The sequence below is a fragment of the Benincasa hispida genome, chromosome 11 (genome assembly GCF_009727055.1).
Source record: "Benincasa hispida cultivar B227 chromosome 11, ASM972705v1, whole genome shotgun sequence".
NCBI lineage: Eukaryota > Viridiplantae > Streptophyta > Magnoliopsida > Cucurbitales > Cucurbitaceae > Benincasa > Benincasa hispida.
The window spans coordinates 13,258,191-13,272,562 of NC_052359.1; positions in this window are offsets into that span (position 1 = coordinate 13,258,191).

Consider the following 14,372-nt stretch of genomic DNA (forward strand, 5'->3'; position numbering starts at 1 on the left):
CTTCATGTTGGCTGGAGGAGCTGTATCTTGGAAAAGTGTTAAACAAACACTCATGGCTTCTTCTACCATGGCTGCAGAGTTTATAGTATGTTATGAGGTATCCAATCATGGAATACGGTTGCGAAATTTTGTCACTGGGCTGCGGATAGTGGTTGGCATAGAAAGACCACTAAAATTATTTTGTGACAATAAGTCGGCGATGATGTATTCCAACAACAATAGAAGCAATACGAAGTCAAAACATGTAGATGTGAAGTTTCTGGTTGTTAAAGAAATAGTTCAGAATGGTCAAATTTCGATAGAACACATAAGAACAAACTCTATGGTGGCAGATCCATTGACTAAAGGTTTACCACCTAAAGTTTTTCATGAGCATGTTGCTCACATGGATGTTAGTCACTTTTCTGATTCCATGGTTTAGTGGGGGTTTGTTATTGAGGATGTTCTTTGATCTTTTTTTGTTTATTGTTTATATAGAATAAAGTTGATGGTTTATGTTTTATATCTGAATTTGTTTATCATGCATGTAGTTTAGCATAAAGTTTTTTTTTTTTTTAGAATGATCTCATTAAGGAATTTGGACCAGTTGGAAACAGGCATGATCTAAATCATTTTGCATGTAGTTTCCATGCTGTCCATCTATACTTGATCTATGTTATTGAATGTATTGGAATTGGTGATCAAGGAAGGTTTAGTTACAAGGGTAGTGACGAAAGCCGCCTTGATTCCATGCTAATACAGGAGACAGACCAGATTGAACTAAAGAGGAATTCTATTATTGAAATAACATGTTTATGCGCGCTTAAGGTTTATGTGATTTAATTATATTAGGTACATAGACATAGCCCAAGTGGGAGATTGTTAGACATATTTAAATAATAATATGTTTAATTAAAGTATAGGCTATGTATGTGGATTAATAATTTATCACATTGGGTTATTTTATTAGATTGGGCCCTATTATGTGATCTAAATAATTAAGGCCCTAGATTCCTAATTGAGTATGGACTTAATGGGTAGAAGTCAATTTCTAGTTAATTAGGGTTTAATGGGAACCCTAATTGAACTAGTATATAAAAAGACCTTAGGCTATGGTCCCCGATATACCAAAACAATATAAGCACTCAGTCTTTCTTGAATCCCATCTAGAGAGAGATCCCACTAAGGGCATTCAGACTTTTGGTTGAGGAAGACCATAGTCATCCATCATCATCTTGAAGCTATCATCAATTTTGCAATGGAATCCGGTATGTTATTCTTGACAATTTGACATGAATGATCCTAGGGTTTATCTATTCAATATAGATATAAAGAATTTATGCTAACAGCCCAAACTAACCTAAAATCCAAAAACGTCTATGTAATTGACCTCTTTTTTTAACACATAGTTTTTTTAACTTTTGAAATGTGAAATATGCACTTTGCCTTCAATTTTAAATAAATCACTTCTCGCTTCTCCCTTTGTTTTTGGGTTTCTCCTATATTTATGTTTCTTCTTATATTACCAAAACATCACATACAAAAAGTTATCTAGTTAAAACGAAAACAAAAAAACAAAATATGATCAAAAGTAAGATGCTTTAACATTTTGCTCAATTTATAAGTATAGTTGGAAAGAAAACAAAAAAACATAGGGAAGCAATTGGTTATTTAGTTAAAACGAAATTGTATCGACGAAGATATGATCAAAACAAAATCATCCGTTGTATAGTAAAAGGTGTGCGATCACTGACCTCAGTTGCACGATCATTAAGTCCTTACTTTTCAATTTTGTTTTGGTCATATCTCCATCGACATAACTTCATTTTAGCTAAATGCAAATATTTTTTCGTATCAATGCTTGTAAATTGAACAAAAATTTAAACAACCTTTGACTTTAATACTCCAAAAGCCAAATTTATATAAGCTTAAATGTTGTAAGGCTATTTAAATTCTATATTCTTTTAAATTTTTCCATTTTTATAAGCATCGTAAATAACAAAAAGAAATGTATGAAAATGAATAGACATTTAGTTAAAATAGACCTGTATTGACGAAAATATGACCAAAACAAAATAATGTTGCACAATAAAAGATGTGCGTTTGCTGACATTATGTGCCCAATCGCTAACCTCGAGTGTGGGATCACTGAGTCCTTGATTCGTAATTTTGTTTTGGTCATATCTCCTACCATGCTTGTAAACATACAAAAACTTAAATAATCTTTAACTTTAATACTCTAAAAGTCAAAATTATATAAGTATAAATGTTGTAAGATCATTTAAATTCAATATTATTTTCACACGTTTTTAAGAAAGATTTATCATTTTTCAAATCTTTTTAATTAAACCAAAATATTTTCAAAAAACCTAGAAAACTTTCCATCTTCGACAACCCTCATTTTCACACCCTCTCTATTTGGCCCTCTCCCTCACACCCTTCATCTTCTTCAATTTCTCTCTTAAAACCCTCTCTCTAGATCTTTCTGCCCAAACCTTCTCTCTCAGATTTGACTTTTTGCTGGTGAGCGGATCACCGGTGACCATATTTGATGACAAACGACGAACTTGGATAGTGCGCAACTCGATGATGGTGGTCACACGACGAGTAGTCGAACGGTGGCAGATAAGCATGGACGATGGCATGCAAACCTATGAGCCTCTTTTGTTTTTTTAACCCTATATACATAAATTCCTAAACATGATATACATTGTGATATATGATATATACTATGATTTATATTGAAATTTGAGTCCATCTGGGATTATATATATTGTGGTAGATATTTTTGTTTGTATCCGACTACTTTGAATTTATGATATATATGGTAATATCAATGGAATTTATGATATAGATTGTAATATATTTTAAACATTGAGTATTGAAACTTTTGGATGATACAATCATCTATTTGAATACATTTATATTTAATATATTGGCAAGAATATTTGCAAACATATAATACAATGTTCTAAGGTATATTTTTTAAAAAAAAACATGAATCCGCCAGAAAAACTAACAAGTTGTCGTTAAACCAGTTGTATTTGAGTATATATCAAATATATTTACCAGTAGAATATTTGCAAAAATCTAATACAATGTTAAAGGTATATTTAAAAATAACATAATTCAACCAATAAAATCAGTTGTTTGATATGTGAAATGCGTTAAATGAAAAATAAAATCATATCAAATATATTTTCTCTCTCCAATTGAAAATGAAAAAAAAAAAACCTAAACTAATTAACACTATATAATAAATGCATTTTATCTCTCCAACATTTGGACATTTATGAAAATAAGATTTGAAAAGGGGCTAATCTCTAATAACCTTTAAAAAAAAAAAAAAAAAAAGAGTAAGAGAATGTGAGATTGAGACTAAGAGAACGAGAAAGCCCATTCTGCATGACAAAGACTTAAAACACGAAAAAAATGGCATATATGACCCAAAATAAAGGGCATAAATGAAAAATGGGTACCTTATGAAAACTAATGAATTTTGGCCTTCTGCTTATGTCATCACTATGTGAAATTACCACTTAACCCTAAATACATTCTTCTTATACTTTTCTTTGTTTTGCAACGTTTTTTTCTTTTTTCTTTTTCGCTTTTCTCTAAGTTTCTTTGATGTGGGGTATTTTGGGAATTCTTACATGTTTTAGTCAAATGTATTTTCATTAACATTTTTACTTTCATTTTGTTATTTTTTTTAGTTTAGGTGTGAACCTACCCTTTCCTTTTGGGTCTATTTAAAGGAGGTTAGGTTTAGATTAGTTAGTTAGTTAGTTTAGGAGTGACCAAGCCCTTTTCCCTTATGTCTATTTAAGGGGAACTTGTCTTCATTTCTCACATAATTAATAAAGCTTCCTTCAAGATTTACTCCAAGATTTAAGTACTCTATAAACTGGTATCAAAGCACCTCGTGAAAGGGATCTGATGGGCATCTAAAACCCCAAAAATAATGACCCAAACTGCACTGATGCGGAAGCATTTTCTTCCCCGCAAACAATTGATCGTCAACTCTTGGCTCTTGAAGACTCCATCGGCAACATCAACAACACAATTTTCGGCATGCAATAGGCTAATGAACTCCTCACAACTAAAACTAGTAATGTCTTGATTAATTAAAACAAAGGCACGAGAAAAAAAATTTTATACAGCAGTCAAGAAACTCAAGAAAACGGGGAATTTAAGACCAACCACCAAGAAAATAGCAAGGACTGCAAATTGACTTCCATAAAGATCAAGACTCAACAGGATTTCAACCAAGAGAGGCTCTACTCGGGACACATCAAGGCAATTCTACTCAAATTTCAGATTCAAACTAGTTTTTTCCATAACCACCAATCGATACATCAAGGACCTTTGCATCCTGTAACGGGAATAGAGACTAACTCTTCTGAAAATGAGGATATTTTCTCTCCTTTGACTAATCAACAACATTGATAACTACCTCATCCTTCTCCTTTCCAAGAATACTACCATAATAACCAAGAACCACTCCAAGAAGGGCATTACAACATAAATTTTATCAAAAACAATACCAAAACCTCATAACTATCCTCAAGCTCATTGAAATCATTATTGGAGGCAAGAATTCAACTATAAGATGAAGATTGACCTTCCTACCTACAAGGGAAGAATGAATATCGAGCTTTTTTTATTGGATGAAGAACGTTGAGATTTTTTTTTTACTACATGGGAACTCCAGACGACAAAAAGGTGAAATTGTTATATCGATGGTCTTGGCACTAAAATCACAGTAGAACTCCATCTCCATCCTATTTCCTACCTATCCAAAGTTGTGTCCGTTGCATCCACCATTGAAGAGATGAAGTTCAAAAGCAAAAACAATGGTCCACGAGAAGAAATAATTGGGACAAGATACAAGCTCAAGTGAGAAGGTGACCACCAGACAAACTCAACACTACATCAGGTGCTAGTCCTTCAACTTCCAAACCAAGGGATTTTGGCTCTGAAGGAACCTGTGAAATCCCTGAGCAGAAACTTGGAGATCGTCCCAAGTTTATTTTCACATAAAGTAAATTAAAAAACATAATTATGCAATAAAACATAAATTTACAGCATGCCAAAATAAAATGAAATAGGGTTAGAAGGGAGACTTACTCTTGAAGAACTCACAGTCTTCATAAAAATTCTCTTCTCCAAAATGGCCACGAACAAATCACAAACAATTTTCGATGGCCACCACCAATTATAACCTCTTGTATTCTCTTTAAGGATGAGGATCACAGGAGTGGTGGGCTTTGTGAATTTTGGTAGAAGAGAGAGATTAAGAAGAGAATGAAGGAATTCTTGAGAGTTTTTTTTTTTTTTTTTCTTTTCTTTTCAAAGAGCCAATCTTCACACCTCCTTAGATCTCTGTAAACAATGTGAAGAAAACAATTAACCTATGGTTTAGTATTATATCCCATACAATATAACCTATAGTTTTACTTCTTCATCAATGGTATTTAATATAAACCTCAATTATATTAAATTTAATTATATGAATCAAACTCATGTAATTAATATTTGAATCATATTCAAATATTTATTTTCTCTCAAATAAATTTTATATTATAAAATTATATCATGTATAATTAAGTAAAATTAATTATATCACATATAATTAATTTGAACAATTCAAATTAATCGAAAATCGATTCTCATTAAATCCCTGTTGAGCTACAAAAGGACCTTATGGACCTGTAGATTGAAGCTTCAATGATACTTGAGTAAGTAATTAAACTCCTTTAATTAAATCATTTAACATCTATTAATTGTCGGACACTCAACTAAAGACCGACATCTGCACTCTTTTCATTATAGATATATTTTTGTGTCCATTGGATATAACCAGTCAACAGTGCGACGACCCTTCACAAATTGCTCGTAAGTATAGCTAGGCCAAAATTAATGTTCTGCCCATGTAATTACATCTAACTTCTTAAGCACCATTGATCTCTCTAATGAACGATAAGTCATAGTTCAACTATGACCAGACCCTTCTTGAGCTAGGAGAGGGTGTGGCATCATATTGTTCGAGCCTCGAAATTAGCCCTTAAGGGAGCAATTTATCTACTTACCCCATCGTTAGGGAAAGAGTTGTGTAGCTATGTTCCTAGCTCCCCAATTAGACTGTCCCCAAAATGGTAGGCTTATTGAGTCGGTGATCTGGCCATTCTTACCAATACAAATCAAAGGATTGCCTTCATAGGTAGAAGTTCACAATTCATTCAGGATTTAGGTCATGTTACCTATGGTCATCCTGGTGAAATGTAAGTCTCAATTATGAATGACGTTATATAATGAGACTAGTCATTTTATGGTCTGGTCTTATACAAACTCATTTGTATAGAATACCTCCGCTCACATGTATCCACATGAATGATCAAGATCAAATCATTTGTAGCACTTTACAACAACTGTAATATCTACAAAACGGGTCGTATTCGTAGTGTCGCTAGGATAAGAAATCTAGCCTTATCCATCTACTACAGACCATTTAGGTTATCACTTAAACATGATCCACCTATATGTCTCTACATACATGTTTAAGATACATATGATAACCTTGGATGTTAGTTTATTAGTTTGTGGGTTTAATGCTACTAAATGTCAAATAAAATATCTCATATTTTATTAAATAAATAAAATATTTGTACAATATAATTACAAACTACAGGATCCTATAAGATATAGGACATCAACCCCAACAGGCTCAACAAAACTCGAGCAAGATAATAAAGGGAGTACAGGTTCTAATACTCTTAAAAGCTTCAATTCTTATAATAGACCCAATCCTAGCAAATGTTTTAGGTGCAAACAACAAGGTTGTTTATCTAATGATTGACCCCAATGAAGAAATTTGACAATTCAAGAAGACCAAGAATTCAGAGAAGAAGAATAAGAAGAACAGGAAGACGAGCTCCAAGTGACTCGATCAGACATGGGAGATGAACTTTCTCGCGTAGTACAACGCACCTTACTATCTCCTACTTCTGATTCCTATGCTCAAAGACACGCACTTTTCCAAACAAAGTGTACTATTCATGGCAAAATATGCACTGTCTTCGTGGATAGAGGTAGCAGCAAGAATTTAGTATCTAAAAAGTTGATTCGGGCACTTAAACTCAAGGTTGATAACCACCCAAGTCCATACAAAAGTAAGTTGGATAAAAAAAGGTGGATAAGCCCCAATAAATCAAATTTACATCGTCCCTTTTTCCATTGGGAGCCATTAAAAGGATCAAATCAGTTGTGACATCTCACTTATGGATGTTTGCCATGTCCTCCTGGGACGACCTTGGCAATATGACAATCAAACACCTCGTAAAGGGAGTGATAATTTTCCTCCTACCACTCAACAATACTATCTCAGCCTTTTAAAGTTTTATGCAACCTAAACAAAAAATACACTTGTTCACCTTCCTTTCCAATAAAGAAGCAATCATCAAAGCCTTTACCTGTTCCATGGCCCTTCTTATCAAGGAAAATAAACCTCCTATTCTTCCCATCCCTATAGACACCAAGGCCCAACATCTTCTAGATCAGTTTCTTACTATCACAACCCCACCAACAGACCTACCACCACTTAGGGATATCCAACATAACATCGACTTCATACTGGACTCAGTATTACCTCACCTTTCTCACTACAAAATGAGCTAATTCGAGTATCAAATACTTCATGAGATAATTTAGGACTTACTTCATAAAAAACATATTCAACCAAACCTTAGTCCTTGTGCGATGCTAGCCCTTTTAGCTCCAAAAAAAATATGTTTCATGGCGCTTATGTATTGAAAGCCACAATATAAATAAAATAACCATAAAGTACCCTTTTTCTATACCTCGAATATCTTATTTGCTAGACAAATTAGCCAGATCACATATATTTTTCCAAAATTGAGCTTGCTAGTGGATATCACCAAATTCGTATAAGACAAGGTGATGAATGGAAAACAACCTTCAAAACTAATGAGGGACTCTTTGAATGACTTGTCATGCCATTTGGGTTATCCAATGCCCCTAGCACGTTTATACGGCTCATGAACCAACTTTTTCTTCCTCTTCTTAACAAATATGTGGTTATTTACTTTGATGACATATTGGTTTACAACAGATCCACAGACGACCATCTCATACACCTTAAGGAAGTATTTTCCATTTTAGCTTCTACTTCATTGGTCATCAATACTAAGAAGTGTGAATTTCTAAAGTATTTCCTTTTTAGGATTCATCATCAATAGCAAAGGAGTTCAAGCGGATCCAACCAAACTTCAAGCCATACCAGAATGGCAGCCACCTAAGACAGTAAAAAGGTACAATCTTTCCTTGGTCTTACTTTATTTTATCGCAAATTCGTTAGAAATTTTAGTTCTCTAATAACTCCTTTTACTAATTGCCATAAGAAAGGAAAGTTTGCATGGAATGAAGATGCTTTATATAGCTTTAATATTTTGAAATCCAAATTATCATCCCCTTTAGTCCTAGCTTTACCTGACTTCTCTAAGGCATTTAAAGTTGTTGTTGATGCTTGTGGGGTAGGTATTGAAGCTGTCTTATCCTAGCACAATTACCCAGTAAAGTTCTTTAATGAAAAGTTAAGTGCAACTCGCCAAAAATGGTCCACCTATGAACAGAAACTCTGCTCCTTAGTTCGAGCACTCCAATATTAGGAACACTATCTCATTGGAAAAGAATTTGTCTTACTCACTAACCACTACTCCTTAAAATTCCTACATTCCCAAAAAAACATATTAGTAAAATGCAAATTAGATGGATTACTTTTATTAAAAAAAAAATTGACTTTGTGATAGATGAAGGGATCAAATCTGCAGCGGAAGTGTTGTGAACACCTTACATCCCCCAATTTGATTTTTACATAAACAAATTCAGTATATTAAAATAGAATATAAACATATAATATAGCATGCTTTGGGAAAAAAGATTAGAATCATTCTTATCTTTGTAGATTCTCAAGCTTCACGAACAATCCTCTTTAAGTTCCAACGAATGGCTCCTCCAACGATCTTGATCATGAACGATTTCTTGAACATTCTTGAACACTACCATGAGAGTAACCTCGTTATTCTCTAGGAGTTCAATAAAGGGATGGGTGGTATCCAACTACTGGGAGAGAGAGAGGAGAAAAGAGTTTTGGAGAGTAGATATGATTCTCTTTGTGGCTTAGGAAAAATTTTGTACAATAACGTTTATGTGTTGCGTATTATCAGTGTGTCCCAAAGGGGTCACAATGAGTTCTTTATATAAAGAAGGGTCAGACCCTTTTCCCAATCGTTTTCCTATTTCCCTTTTTCCACAATTAATTAATTAAATAACACTTGTTTAATTAATTAGCACAATTAAATAACACTTATTTAATTTAGTTTGCACATTAATTAAATAACTATTTATACAAATCAAATTTAATGGATATATATATAATTATCATAAACATCGTACGTATATGTGCAAAACCTCTATATTAATTAATTCTTTGTGAATCTAATTATCTTGAATTAATTAATTGAATCTTATTCAAATATTACTTTCCAATTTAATTTGAATTATAGATCATATCCATGATCAATTATATATTAATCACATTAATATATGATTTCCTCAAATTAATTTGAACAATTCAAATCATCCTCCTTAAATATCCTCTAGTGAGCTAACAAGGGGACTTGGTGGACCTGTAGACCAAAAGCTTCAAAAATATGAGATTAATTGGCTAAACTCATTAACCAAGTTAATCAATATTCGTTAACTATGGATACACTCCATTAAAGACCAACTACTGCAATCTTCTCACTATAGATACATTTCTATGTCCACAGATATAGATCAATAACAACAAGTTAGTCCTTCGTGAGTGTTCGTAATTCCAACTTGGTCAAATTACTGTTTTACCCTTGGGTTACCTCTGACTCCTTAAGTATTGATGCTTCTTTAATGAACAACCTGTTTACGGTCCAACCAATAAATAGAAACCCATATCGGGCCAATGAAAGGGTAAGACCCTTTGTTCAAGTCCTGGAGACATCACCTAAGGGAACACTCATCTACTTACCCTTAAGACGGGAATGAGTGAATTCCATATTGTATTATTATGTTCCCAGCTTCTCATTCGGTCTTGTCCCCAAAATGTTAAGCATATTGGGTCGGCGAATTGGCCACCCTCACCCATACAAATCAAAAGACAATCCCTCATAAACAAAAATTCACAATATACATAGGATTAAAACTAAGTTGTCTTGGTCATCCTATTGAAATAGGAACCTAACTAATTAACGGTGTTACATCTAATGTTACTATTTCGCGGTCCGGTCTTTTGCAAACTCATTGCATAGGATACCCTCACTCGCATGTCAACTACACAAATGCGTTGGATCATCGTGTTTGTATCAAATACAAAGTGAGTCGTATCCATAGTGTTACCAGGATAAGGTACCCAACCTTATCCCTCTACTATAGACCCTTCAGGCTATATCTTGAACATTGATCCTTGTATGTCTCCTTATACAATTTAAGACTCATAAGGTAGCCTTGGATGTTAGTTTATTAGATTTAGGGTTATTAAGACAAAAATAGACAAACGACACAAACAATAACATTTATTGAATTAATATCTATAACTCTTTATTGATGACAGTCAATTAATAATATTTACTATCTACGAGTTTTAGGGCATAAAACCCAACAAAAACATACTTCAGGGTCTTCTAATAAAGTAGTCGGTGCTTTAACTAGGAAAGCCAATTCATTAACACTTTTACATGGATCTATTATCGATTTTGACCATTTTTCTACATCTTATGAAAATGACCACCATTTCCATAACACTTGGCACTCTTGTTTAATTAACAGCAATTGTAAAGATTTCCACTTACTTGATGGATTCTTTTAACGACAACCAATTATGTATACCCCCAAGGATTTCTTAGAGAGACACTTATCCAAGAAGTTCACTCTAACGGCTTAGTCGGGCATTTTGAAAGAGACAAAACCTTAATTTCCATCAGTAAATGTTTTTATTGGCCACAACAAAGGAAAGATGTAAACAACTTTGTAAAAAGATGCTTTATATGTCAAAAAACCAAAGGGAGAACTCAAATCACTAGCCTCTACACCCTTTTACCCATTCCAAATTCTATATAGGAAGATCTATCCATGGATTTTATCCTTGGATTACCTAGAATACAAAGAGGTTTTGATTCCATATTTGTTGTAGTGGACAGATTTAGCAAGATGACACATTTTATTGCCTGTAAGAAAATATCCGATGCTATGAATATTGCTCACCTCTTTTTTAGAGAAATTGACATGATTCATGGGATCCCAAATTCAATAGTATTAGATCAAGTTGTAATATTTATGAGCTTCTTTTGGAAAAGGTTTGACACAAGTTTAAAGTTCAATACTACAAGCCACCCTCAAACAGACAGCCAAACATAAGTAACAAATAGGATACTTGGCAACCTCCTTCGATGTCTTTTTAGTGACAAACCAAGAGAATGGGATACTTGTCTTGCTTAAGCTAAATTTGCATACAACAATATGCAAAACAAATCCATAGGGAAGTGTCCATTTAAAGTAGTTTATACTAAACTTTCCTGCCTAACTTTTGTTCTTACTAATCTTCCATAATCTATTGGTTTAAGTGTAGAAGTGGAACAAATGGTGGACTAAATAAAAAAATTACACCACGAAGTAATCGACCACCTAGAACCTACTGATGCATCCTACAAGGCTAAAGTATCTCAACACAGATGCGTTCAAACCTTCCAAACCGGAGATTTAGTGATGATCCACCTAAGAAAAGAAGGCTATCCACTAGAACTCATAACAAACTTTCCAACAAAAAGCTCAAACCATTTAAAGTCATACATAAAATTGGAGAAAATGCCTATGAAATTGACCTCCATCCTTCACTCAACATCCATTCCACATTCAATGTTGCTGACCTCACTCCCTACTACCCACTAGATGAGTTTCAACTAGCAACATAACTCGGGTCGAGTGATCCTCTATTGGAGGAGAAAATTGATGTAGAGTACTTTGAGAATTCTTAGATGTTTTAGTCAAATGTATTTTCATTAACATTTTACTTTCATTTTTTTATTTTTTTAGTTTAGGTGTGAACCCACCCTTCCCTTTTGGGTCTATTTAAAGAAGGTTAGGTTTACATTAGTTAGTTAGTTTGGGGATGACAAAGCCCTTCCTTTGGGTCTATTTAAGGAGAACTTGTCTTCATTTCTCACACAATTAAGAAACCTTTCTTCAAAATTTCCTCCAAGATTTGGGTACTCTATCATTCTTCTTCTTCATTTTTCTTTTTTTTTTTCCTGTGATTTTTTTCTATGTTTTTTCCTACATTTCTTCTTCTTTTTTTTCATTTTTGTTATTTTTGTTATTTTTTTGCATTTTTTATATTTTTTTTTTATGTTTTCTCTGCATTTCTTCTTATTTCTCTCTCTCTCTCTTTGTGTTTCTTTACATCGAGCATCGAACATAGAGTATAGAGCACTAGAGCATCAAGTGAACTTCTGAATCGAGCATTGAGCATACAACATAGAGCGTATAGTATCGAGAATTGAGTAGCATGTAGCTAGTATATAGCATAAAGCATATAACATAGATCACAGAGCTTAAAACATCAAGCATTGAAAATCGAGTAGCATGTAGCTAATATATAGCATAGAGCATATAACATAGATCACAGAGCTTAAAACATCAAGCATTGAGAATCGAGTAGCATGTAGTTAATATATAGCATAGAGCATATAACATAGAGCATCAAACATTGAGGATCGAGTGTCAAATATTAAGAAAACTTATGAATCATGGTGTAGATGATTTTCAGGATCCAAAGGATAAATTCACAATTTTAAAAAGGTACACATTTTTCATTTGGACCAAAAAATGGGAGGTCCCCCAGATGGATGACCCAAAAATTAGGCAAAGTTTGTGAAATGACCCGATTTTTGAAAAAAAATGTCGAATGACCCTTTGCTAACATCAAATTCGAGTGAAATTACCAAAATATATTCGTGTGCACGCGGAAAAGTAATCTCGCTCTCGCTCGTCTTACTTTGTCTTCTTTTTTTCACTCATAGATCACTATATCTTTCATGCTAGCTCGTCTCGCTCTCTTTTTTTTTTTTCACTAATCACTATGTCTCTCATTCTCACTTGTCTTGTTCTAGCTCGTCTTGCTCTCTCTTCGTTTCATCATTCCTCTCCCTTGTCTCTTGCTCACTGGAGTTGGTCACATCGGAGTTACTCGCATGGACTCGTCGTGTTGGAGAAGAAGAAGAAGACGTATAGAGGAGAAAAAGTCGGAGAAGAAGAAGGCGACGTGCAGAGGAAGATTTCTCACACTAGAGAAGAAGAGGAAAAAGAAAAAAGAAGGACAATAATGTAACTTCACGTAGTCATGACATCAGCAAAGGGGCATTTGACATATTTCTAAAAAACTGGGTCATTTGCCATTTTGGACCTTTAAAATGGGTCTTTTGAGCAATTAATCCAAAAAATGGGCATCCCTAAAAAAAAAAAAAAAAAACTCATTTTCAGTAAGTTGAGCAAATCCCTTTTTTTCTTCCAAATTTGAGTCATAAGTCCAACGAAGGGTTTTTTTGTATGGATGGCCTCATTTGGGAGGCCCAAATGAAAAATGACCACCTGTACATAAGGTAATGGAAAATGGCCTTCTGCTTACGTCATAAGCATGTGATTTTGCTGATTCACCCCTAAGATGCACCTCACACGCTTTCCAATACAACTTTATTCAATCCTCGATGGCTCGTCACTCATTCCTCGATACACGGTCAATTTATACTCAGCTTCATGGTCACTCGATACGGCTGTAATCGACACGTGTATACTCAATCGTAACCACGTCATACTCGATTCTTTTGAATTTTCCATGTCGTCGGAACCTGATCTGTAATGAATGCTCATGTACAAAAATACACAAATTGGGAAATTTTCTGACAATATACATGATTCTTTCAAATTAATTTCTTGAAATGTGAAGTAATTTTTTTTTATATTAACTAAGAACAAACATAATTGAAACACAAAAGAGAAAATCAGGATCACTTTCCTTAAAAAAAAAACCCACTTCACAAAATCTGTTTTTCTTGACGGAGATCAAGTTATAAAGGCATTGAGATCATTTCACTACATTGTCTCACACCTCAAGTAAGTAAATGTGCTTTTTCCTACTTAGTTTTTTTACTTTTTCAAAGATGTGCGAGACATATGAAAGTAGCAAAGAGAACGAGTGAGTGTGAGTTTGTGAGTGTGCACTGATACATGCAAGTAACTCCAATTAGAGCGAGGATGAGGGAAGAAAGCTATGAAATAGTAAGCATCAA